The 11,518-nt window shown below is 42.3% G+C and overlaps 1 pseudogene; it reads right to left on the minus strand.

The window, feature by feature from the left end:
* Window positions 1-9,609: 9,609 nt before the first annotated feature.
* Window positions 9,610-10,270, minus strand: LOC147884745 (uncharacterized; annotated as a pseudogene).
* Between the last annotated feature and the right edge of the window lie 1,248 nt (window positions 10,271-11,518).

Genomic DNA, 11,518 nt, shown 5'->3' on the forward strand with positions numbered 1-11,518 from the left:
TACCACCAGGGCTAGGCTTAAGTCCACCCCTACCTCATCCTTAGGCCCACAAAGGTGCCGCCTCCACCATCTGCCCAAATAGTGCTAACAGATGAGACAATGCACATTTTGGTGAATGCCCTAGGAGGGGGAGCCACACCGGCTCCACATGCCCCAGTGTTTCTCAAAGGTATCACGAATCCCTCAAGTAGCCATCCCATAGCCATCTCCAAGTGAATGACCAAATTCCTTGGGGAGGGAGACCCGGTCTCCCATGTGGAGCAATTTGAGCAGATATGTGAAGCCTTTGAAGCTCCCACAGATCTAGAAAGGGCTAATGCATTTGGTCTAAGACTAGATGGCAAAGAAGGCCAATGGTATAGGGCTCTCACCCCAGAAGAGAAAGTCAACTTGGAGACATTGAGAAAAGCCTTCATTGTGGGGTACACTCCCAATCACCATAAATGAAGCCCAATTAATCAGCTATATGAGGTGAAGCAGAATGACAAGGAATCCCTTAGGGATTACATATCCAGAATCAAGCACCTCAATTCTTGTTGCAAACCATATGAGAAAATGAGCGACAAATGATTGTTTCCTCGCTCCGTCATCAGCAGATTGGCAGACCCGAAGTTGCATGACCACCTGATGGTTATGAATCATACCTCCTTTGACCTATGCAGCAAGGTGGCTATCCCTATAAGTGATAATATGATGGACAAGGCTAGCTCGGATAAAACCCTAACCCCATCAGAAGTATCACCATCGGTCAGGTTTTCCAGTGTGGAGACGATCAAGAAGGAGATCAAAGAGCCCAAGGGCTTAGATATGAGTGAGCTGGCCTCAAACTTACTGAATCAGCTAGGCTAGTAGTGGAGGTCAGAACCCTCCAAGGAGGTGCCAAGCAACCCCCACTTGTTTCCATAGAGATCGCCCCTCCTTCACATTCACCTCCTGTACCAACCTGGTGAAGTTTTGGAGAGCATCCAAATTGGTCTTTTGAAGAGTGAGAGAGGAGCTCCCATATGTCACAATTTCAAGACCAAGGGAGGAGGGGCTCTCACATTGTGCTACAGAGGGGGAGGAAAGATTATGTGAGGAGCTCCCAGACTATGCAAGGTCCATTATGAGAGGGGATAGAAGTTGCAAGAAGAGTGCAAGGGAGACAAAAATGGTCAAGAGGGATAGAAGATGAAATACTGAAGGAAATGGAATAGTGGAGGCTTGAGTTTGTAGTCCAATTGCCACAGGGAGAAAGAAATGGTCGAGAGGGATAGAAAATGAAACAGTGAATCAAATGGAATAGTGGCTCAATAGTGGAGGCTTGAGTTTGTAGTCCAATTGCAATTTGCAAGGGAGACGAAATGGTTGAGAGGGATAGAAGATGAAACGGTTAAGGGAATGGAATGGCAGTTTGTAGCCCGACTACACTGTCAAGGTGAGAGCCACTGTGGTGGTTGTAGTAGCCCGACTACATTGTCAAGGTGAGAGCCACAATGGTGGTTGGCCCAAATTTTGACTAATTCAAGGTGGCAGTACTGACTTGCATGGTGATGAGTGATTAGAGGTGGTGGCATCTAAGATTCCTAGCCACATCTGTAGTGGTGGCTAAGACCCACCAAGCTGGCAATTAATTATGAGCCACAGTATTGGCCCGCAATTACTTAGCTTCCAGTTACCACCACCGAGCTTGTATCCATGATTACTACCAGTGCAGTAAATTACCAATCATTGGGCTTGCATGCTCAAGAGATTACTAGAGTTCATGGTAATGAGGGATTACAGGTGATTAGGATTCATGATTTACTTTTGTGGGAATTACTTCCCAGTGGTGGTGGCTGTCATTAGCCATGCCTGTCATGGCTAATGGCTATAATTCCATTGGGTTAGCAGTTAAAATTACTAGCCACCACCACTCACCCACCAAATGTCTTAAGCATGCATGATCACTATGAGTGCAGTAAAAATTACCAGTCACTGGGCTCGGATGCTCAGTAAAGTACTAGAGTGCATGATAGTGAGTGATTACAGCCACATCTATTGTGGCTACGATTCCACCGAGCTGGCAATTTAAATTACTAGCCACCGCTCACCCACCATCGAGATTAAGCATGCATGATCACTATGAGTGCAGTAAAAATTACTAGTCATGGGACTTGCATGATCAGTAGAGAACTAGAGTGCATGGTAATGAGTGATTAGACCTTCATGATTTACCTTTGTGGGAATTATTGTCAGTAGAGAGCTAGAGTGCATGGTAATGAGTGATTAGACCTTCATGATTTACCTTTGTGGGAATTATTGTCCCGTGGTGGTGGCTCTCATTAGCCACATGTATCATGGCTAAGGTTCCACCAGGCTGGCAGTTAATTACCAGCCATCGGAGTGGCCTTCCACCCACCACATGGTGTCTGCTTCATGATTAATAGCCCATCGACGCCTAAGATTCCACCACAGTGGCCTACAATTAATATGGATGGAACCCTAGGCTTCAGCCACCATGGTGGCTCAAACTTTATAATATATATAAGATCCGTGGCAGTTGGCATTTTACTACGTTGCTCTCATCTGCCCCTTCTCTACTACTTTGCTCCACACGCTCAGCTACTTTGCCCGACACCCCTCCTCCAGCTCTTTTCTGCCCCTGCTCTACTTTGTTCCATGCTTCCTTCTCTAACTCTCATCATTTATCTACTCCCCTACTCATCTGCTACTCACCCACTCATCTTCATGATGTGTACTACCACCCCCCCCTCAATGCTCTGTGATCCCAATGTTATCTACCTTCTCGTATAAGGTGATTGCGTTGCACTCACCTAGAGTAGAAATGCTAGCACTAGTGGAGACCCTTCATTCGCACAATTGATTCCCCACATATCTGGATGTCGCCTCCTTAGATGACATGCTCACAAAGGGCCTCTTTATGGCTGTGCTGTATGGGTTCCCCCTAGATGTCAATGAAGGTCTCAGTATTTTTAGAGCAGAGTACTCTCGACTTGTTGGGGGGGCTATAATCTAGTATGCACTATTGTTAACTTTTATATTAGAATGGTTATGGTTGCTAGTTGTAATCTTTTGGCCTTTAAGGCTCTCAGCAATTGCCTAGTTTTTATAAATGTAAGATCCTCTGTTTAATTTTTGCTCGGTATAGGTTGCTAATTTTTATATAATCTGTTATTGGATGTAGATTTATATTGTAATATCTTTTGCTCGATTTTCACTCGATAAATTGTACTTTTGCCCTCATTTATGTTTTTTGCAATGAGGACTAAAATGCCAAGAAAGAAGGACTACAATTTTCTTGGTTTATGACCAAAATAGTGCTAAAATAACTCCAACAACCCACCATTGTGGTTGCACATGGAGATACATCTAGAAAAATAGAAGTAAACTCTCAAAAAATGCACTTGATGACATGGCCCTTGAGGGGCCCCTCTAGCGGCAAGGGCCATATTGACATGCATTATACAATATCTAGGATGCCACTCGATAGAAATGGCATGTCGATATGGCCCTTGCCCCTAGAGGGGACCCTCAGGGGCCATATCGCCAATTGCATTTTGCTTGGTTGCACAACGGAATACATTTTCCCTGGTACACAAATATATAACTCCAAGAACCAATGCAGTGGCTGCCATATATCTCCTTCTATTTGCCAGTGCACTCATCATCATAGACCTCTTGTAATACATAGAAATAGGTAACGGAGCTATAACTCCAAGAACCAGCACGGTGGTCTCTCCAAGACAACCTTGAATTTGGGCAATAATAGGTCATCAGGCTACCAATGCGGTGGTATCTCCTAGCTAACCTATGATTTGCATGGGTTGTGGGCAAAGATGCAGAAAAAGGCTGCACGATGATAGGTGGTCAGGCCAAAGATTGCATTGCAGCAGTGTTTAGAATGATAGATTGCATCTAATTATTACGCCATGGACCAAGCCAACCTTCAATTTTAATGATCTCCATGGGTGTGGTGCCCAGTGATAGGTGGCAATGCTACGGCAAAAGGCTACATGATGATAAGTGGTTAGGTAGTTGAGGCCACAAACTGTGCTGTGCAAAGCAATGCAGAGATGTCGTGTGTCAAGAATTGTGGTGTTCAGAACAAATAGATTGTGTCTCATTATTACGCTAGTACGCCTTCATGACATTGGGAAATTTTTCGGCGAGAGCACGGGTCTGCACAAAAATCAAATATTCACCCAGAAGCGCATCATGTCACGGTCCCAAGATGGCCCCAAAAAGAGTTTTGCAATTGGCTACACCCAAGCAAGCATTGCCCCTTCACTCAAAGGTGAAAAGTATGACGATCCTCCTCATGCCATATAAAGTATGAGAGGGATAGACAAAGAGTTGGATGTTGCACTTGTAGGTTTCAGTTGTGGAGACTTTCAACCTATTTGTGTTCAAGCTGCAGGTCCATTTGAAGTCTTTATTGTTTGAGATAAGCATGTGATTAACATGGAGATGCATGAATCAAGATTATGATAACTATGCTCATTTCAATTCTTTTTCCCATCAAATCTTCATATATACTAGGTTGGTATTGGATTCCAAATGATCCCATACCCAAAAGACTGTTAGATATCAATGCTCCACTCTCGTGTAACTACGCGGGAACCAGCTAACTCTACATGTAAGCCCCCCATATGAGGAGAAGGCATTTCAGTAGCTCAATTATCCGGTAGGTCCCACGCCTCCCCCTCAGCCTACCTCCGTCTCCCCTTCGGTCTATCCTCTCCTTCCCTTCCCCTCTCTCCTACCAGAGAAGGAGACATATGCTCATGCATAAGCATGAGCATATGTCTCTTTTTCCCTCTTTCCTTTCCTTCTTCTTCTCTCTTTCCCCCCCTCTTTCCCCTCATCCAATCTCTCTTTCCTTTCCCTCTTCTTCTCTCTTCCCCTCTTTTTCCCCCTCTTTTCCCTCTTTCATGCTCATGCTCTTATGCTCATGCATAAGCATAAGCATGAGCATATGTCTCATTCTTTTATGCTTATGCTTATGCATGAGCATATGTCTCCTCTTATGCATAAGCATAAGCATAAGAGGAGGAGACATATGCTCATGCTTATGCTTATGCATGAGCATAAGAGAAGAAGACATATGCTCATGCATAAGCATGAGCATATGTCTCTTTTTCCCTCTTTCCTTTCCCTCTTCTTCTCTCTTCCCCCCCCTCTTTCCCTTCTTCCAATCTCTCTTTCCTTTCCCTCTTCTTCTCTCCTCTCCTCTTTTCCCCCTCTTTTCCCTCTTTCATGCTCATGCTGTTATGCTCATGCATAAGCATAAGCATGAGCATATGTCTCCTTCTCTTATGCTTATGCTTATGCATGAGCTCCTCTTATGCATAAGCATAAGCATAAGAGAAGGAGACATATGCTCATGCTTATGCTTATGCATGAGCATAAGAGAAGAAGACATATTCTCATGCATAAGCATGAGCATATGTCTCTTTTTCCCTCTTTCCTTTCCCTCTTCTTCTCTCTTCTCCTCTTTTCCCCCCTCTTTTCCCTCTTTCATGCTCATGCATAAGCATAAGCATGAGCATATGTCTCCTTCTCTTATGCTTATGCTTATGTTTATGCATAAGATGAGTCTCTCTTCCAATCTCTCTTTCTTTCCCTCTTTCTTTCCCTCTTTTCTTTCCCTCTTTCCTCCCACTTTCCCCTCTTTCCTCTCTTGAGCATATGTCTCCCTCTTGAGCATATGTCTCCATCTTTTCCCCCCTCTTTCCCCTCTTTCATGCTCATGCTCTTATGCTCATGCATAAGCATAAGCATATGTCTCTTTCTCTTATGCTCATGCATAAGCATAAGCAAGAGCATATGTCTTCCTCTTTAAATATCTTTTTCACTTTCCCTCCCTCTTTTCCCTCTCTCATGAGCATGTCTGAGTTTTCTCTTTCGATCATAAGCATATGTATTTGCCTATGCCTATGCCTATGCCTATGTTTATGTTTGTTTTTTATTTTTTGTTTTCGTGTTTGTGTCTATGTTAGACATGGGATCACGTTGCACGTCCGACGAGTACGGACAGCCTCGCAGGAGGAGACATCACGATCTCTATGCTCCAGAGGACTTTGATTCCTCTCAGGTGACACCTGAGGGGACTACCCCTCGTCCCGGACATAGCACTACAACTACCCCCGACTCCTCTCAGACCTAGCACTGTGACTACCCCTCGGGGAACTCCTTCGCTAGTAGCACATGGCTTTCTCGAGAGTCCCGATGAGTTTGTAGCACATATGACTGATGAGGAGGCAGTGAGATTCTTCTCTCTACTATCTCAGAGGACCTCAACCATTCCCTCTCCTACAGAGACAGCTAGACCTACTATCCAGCCATCCCCTCCGAGGGGTCATCACCTGCATGTGCCTCTCGTAAGGGAAGGAAAAGTAGGAGGGGCCGCTTATGTTGTGCTGACTCGAGAGATGTAGATGAGTCAGCACACTCACATCCCTACAGGTCTCCACTTGGTCCCGAGACACAGTAACTTCAATCAGGTCCCTTGCCCTCTCCTACTCCCACTGCTACTCCTCGCTCCGAAAGCGCTCGCACAGCTTCCACTCACTCTGACTTTGCCACTACCATCAGTCCTCCTTACCTAGATGAGGACCTCTCCTATCAAATCATGGCTTTCGGAGAGATAATAGAAGATAGAAAGGGCAAAGCAGTGATGGCCACCATGAGGTGGTTGATGAGCCATCACTTCAAGAGCAGCATTGCTACCAATTGGTGGTATCAAGATGACCAAAAGAAGCAAGCGATCATCGATGAATTAAAAGAAAAATGCCCTAACCCACCAAATTTGGAGTTTAATGAGAATTATATGCGAGAGCGCATGGGTTTGGTCTTGAATCATCGTAGATCAACCTTGTGTACTTCCATCACAAAGGGGATGGCTAAACCCAGTTGGGCAACAAAGCTGATTGGAAGTTCTTCAAGAAGCAGAATAGGGACCATCCCAAAATGTTCGAGGGTCAGAGGAGGGCTGCGAGGAGATGGCTGGACACCATAGGTACTTCGCACTTTGGTTCAGCAGGCAGACGGTTGGCATTCGAGGAAACCATGGTAAGTCTACTTCTTCTCATTGAATGTATTGTTCTATTTGTTTTACTACATATTACATGCACTTTATCTAACTCTAACTCTCGTAAATTGGATCCACAACAAGCTGCAATGGGCCTTCTTCCTACAGATGTAGAAAGCGATGCACGTTTTGCATAGGAACAAAGTTGTGGTTTATTGAGTAAGAGGCAATGGGAGTGACGGTCGATTGGGCTGAGGTGGCTGCTTGCATGGTATAAGTCTACTCCTACTTGTAATCTCACTTTTTAAATTATTTTATTCTTTAAGTTCCAATCTAATTTTCAATTTATATGGTTCACTCTTAGGGCCAAAGCTCGAGCATCCCATCATCGGAGGCGAGCAATCACCAGGGCCAAGGATCACAGACACACGTGATGAGGGTCAGGGGGAAGGCACAGCTCATGAGGACCAAGGAACAGGCCAACAAGACGAGGATGAGGACAAAGACGATGAGGACGATTCAAATGAGTAGTAGTAGTAGTAGTAGTAGTAGCAGCAGTAGTAGCAGCAGTAGTAGCAGCAGTAGTAGCAGCAGCAGTAGTAGTAGTAGTAGTAGTAGCAGTAGGAGCAGTAGTAGTAGTAGTAGTAGCAGTTTGCATATACTTCACCATGTATGTCATTTTGTATATCCACTCGTTTGAGTGATTTTGTATCATTCTTTTAGAAAGGGTAATTTTGTAACAAACAATGTTGTATATTTTCGACATGTATATGCTTTTGTTGCTCGATCATTTCATTTGAGCGATTTTGTATCACCCTTTCCGCAAGGGAAATTTTGTAATAAAAATCTTTTTTTTGTTTTTTTTTTTAAAAACATTAGTGGGAAAAAACAGGGCATGCTATGGCCCTGTTTTGTTCCACTAATGCTTTTTTTAAAGTTCTGTTAATCGTCACTATATAGCGACGTTTACTAGTGTCACTATATAGCGACGATTATCAGTGTCACTATATTAGCATCGCTATATAGTGACGGTTTATAGCGACCGTTCTGTTTCAATGCTTTTAAAGACTTTAATAGCGATGTTTGTGCCTATTTTTTAAAAAAATGTAAAAAGCATCGGTATTTTCGTCAAAAAAGGGCCTATGCCTTGTAGTGTACAGTTTGATTCATCATCACATTCATGCCAACATGAAGTTCAAACCTTTTTGATGCCTAGAATTAGATTGTCATCCTAAAATAATGGCTTGGAATTAGATTGTCCTCATAATTAAATTAATGGCTGCCAAAATTAAGTCACACATGACTCACATGCTAGCTAGCCACATGAATTAGAGTTGAACCACCAAATTTAGCCATGCATGCTGCCATCCTTGTGGCCCGCTTACTGCCATGCTGAGTATACATTACCTGGATCTGCAAATATAAGATCTTTCATCAATGTCCCTGGATCTGCAAAGGTCTATCTGAGAGGTTGAATCCTCTCTTATATTTGACATATCCCCACCAACCTTTCTCCTCATTTTTGGATCTCGTCCAAGATACCATGTAGCTTGTTTCTTTTTTCTTTGCAAAGAGATTGTATTGCATTTCCTTTTGCTTTTTCTTGTTTTGTCTTCTTCTTAAAAGTATACAACACAATCAGAACCCATACCAAATAGGTTCTCATTTGATGTAGCAAGAGGTATCTCTTCCTTATAGTGGTATACTCCTTGTCTAACCATCATAAGCCTATCTTTACAGAGTGTGGGATTTCCATTTAGTTGGCTTACCAATGTGGACTTGAATAGAGTCTTACCATCAATGCTAACAATTGGGTTCACTACTTGCTCATTTAGGAGAGAATCTACCAAATGTCTAATTTCACTTATGGAGGCATCATTTTCATTTTCCTTTGCATTTGACACATGATTTGCTTTTTGATATTCTTCTTTGGAATCATATTATTGTGCATATGCATCTGCAAAGCCAGTTGATCAAGGTTCTAGCCACTACTTCAAGTTCTCACCCTTTGGCTTCATATGCAAATGTTCACACATTTCATGAGCACTTTTTAGTCCTTTCTTTAAAGCTTCAATGATTTTATCATCAATTGAGACAAAATTATAGTATCCCAGATTAGCTTCTGGCATGTTTTCTTTGGCATTGTTCTTGCTTCTTATGTGCCCTTGTAAATAAGGGACTATCCTCTTTACATTCAAAGTGTGCAAGCCTGTTCAGACTACTAGCACTATTTAGCATGTCCATCAAGTCATAAGCACGTTCATGTCCCACCATGCTTCCAATCTTACCAAAGAAAATTTCAACTACATCTGATCCTGTAAGATGTAAATGGAACCTAAGGCTTGGACAAAATTCTCTAAAGTACTTTATTACTAAGACCACAAAATGGCATGAGAATTGTACATCTAAGAAATCGAGAAGAAATCCTCCTTAGTTATGAAATTTTTATTCAATGTATAGTGTGTATGCTAAATAATCCGAGAACTCCAAGTTTGGAAGAAAAAGGAAAATTTGCCCACAAGATGGACTTGTTCTACAAGGCTCAAGTGCGGAGACAATAAGATGTCAATGTAGTCTTTGGCAATTTCAAGAAAAGCTTATGTTCCCAACATGCTCCTCTATTTTCTATGCATTCCATTGTTTCCCAGTTCCCCCAAACACCATTGCACTTGTCTAGTACATATCCTTTGAGCTCTAGCCCAATTTTGGCAATCATCTCATCTAATATCTCCCTCTCTTAGCATATGCTTGTCGATTGAAAAATCATCATACACAATAATAACATGATTTAAGGTGATCTAAACATTGCCAATATCCATTTAATGCTTAGGCTTATCAAGAACATTGACTAATTTTTTTCCATTATGTACAAAGTCTTGATCATTAGCCCAAAAACTTCATTTTCTAAAACTTTTGCTAAGAGTGGCCATCCATCCCATTTGATCCTAAATCTACTATCTTTTTTTTCTACATAAACAGACAACATTAATGTCCTTCATCTACCATCACAATCAAATGCATGCCATATAATTAGACCAAGTATGGGCTTCAACTCTCATTCCATAAGCTACCAATGGCATCCCATTGCTTGCGAACAAAGCTTGCATTGAATCGACTGCAAGTGCAATGAACTGCAACAACCAAGCATGGGAGGGCATCATGCAATGGGTTAGCAAGGAAAACTCTTGCACATCCACCAATGACATAATTTTGAAAGGCATTAATAATATTCTCATATCCTTTTTCACTACAAGGCATAATCCATTTCCTGATGGATATACTGACCTTTTTTACACAAAAGTTTTTTTTTGACGGGCACAATGGTCGGTATTTATGTCGCTATTAGCATCAAAAAAGAACGGTCGCTATATAAGTGTCGCTATATAGCGACACTGGTAAACATTGCTATATAGTGATAATTAATAGAAGCTAAAAAACCATTAGTGGGGCTAAGTAGGGCCACAGCAAGTGCTATTTCGCCCCACTAATGTTTTGTTTTTAGTAATTACAAAAGAATGTTTTTTGTTACAAAATTTCCCTTGTGAAAGGGGTGATACAAAATCACTCAAATGAGGCGAGTGATAGAAGCATATACATGCTAAAGATATACAACATTGTTTGCTACAAAATTACCCTTTGAAAAGGGTGACACAAAATCGCTCAAACGAGCTAACATATAGAAGCATATACATGTCAAAGTATATACAAACTACTACTAATACAACAACTACTACTGCTCATCCAAATCGTCATCCTCGTCCTTGATGTGGTCACACTGGCCTAATCCCTGGCCCTCATTGAAGCCATGTAAGCCTAATCCCTCGTCATCACTGCTCACCTCCACTGATGGGACGTTCAAGCTTGCACTCTAAGAGTGAAACCATATTAATTGGAAATTAGATTGGAACTTAAAGAATAAAACAATTTAAAAAGTGAGATTACAAGTAGGAGTAGACTTATACCATGCGAGCAGCCACCTTAGCCCAATCGACCATCACTCCCATGGCCTCCATCTCAATTTGTTCATATGTGGAATGTCTCACCTCTGTGTTTGTGGGAAGGCAACCCATTGTAGCTTGCTATGGGCCCAATTTATGAGATTAGATAAAGTGCATGCAATATGTATTAAAACAGATAGAACAATAAATTAAATGAGAAGAAGTAGACTTACCACAGTTGCCTTGAACACCAACCATCTTCCTGCACCAAAGTGCAAAGTACCTATGAAGTCCAGCCGTCTCCTCGCAACCCTCCTCTGACCCTCAAACTTTTTGGGATGGTACCTGTACTCCTTATTGAAAAACTTCTAGGCCCCAGTTGGGTTTAGCCTTTCCCTTTCCGATGGAAGTATGCAAGGTTGCCCTACGGTGCTTCAAGACCAAACCCATGTGCTCTCGCATGTAATTCTCATTCAACTCCCAAGTTGGGGGGTTAGGGTATTGTCTTTTCAATTCATCAATGACTAGTTGCTTCTTTTGGTCATCTTGGTACCAACAGTCAATAGCG

Source organism: Dipteris shenzhenensis, chromosome 26, assembly GCF_047967505.1.
Source record: "Dipteris shenzhenensis isolate YYH24624 ecotype China chromosome 26, Dip_SZ_1.0, whole genome shotgun sequence".
In the NCBI taxonomy this organism is placed as follows: Eukaryota; Viridiplantae; Streptophyta; class Polypodiopsida; order Gleicheniales; family Dipteridaceae; genus Dipteris; species Dipteris shenzhenensis.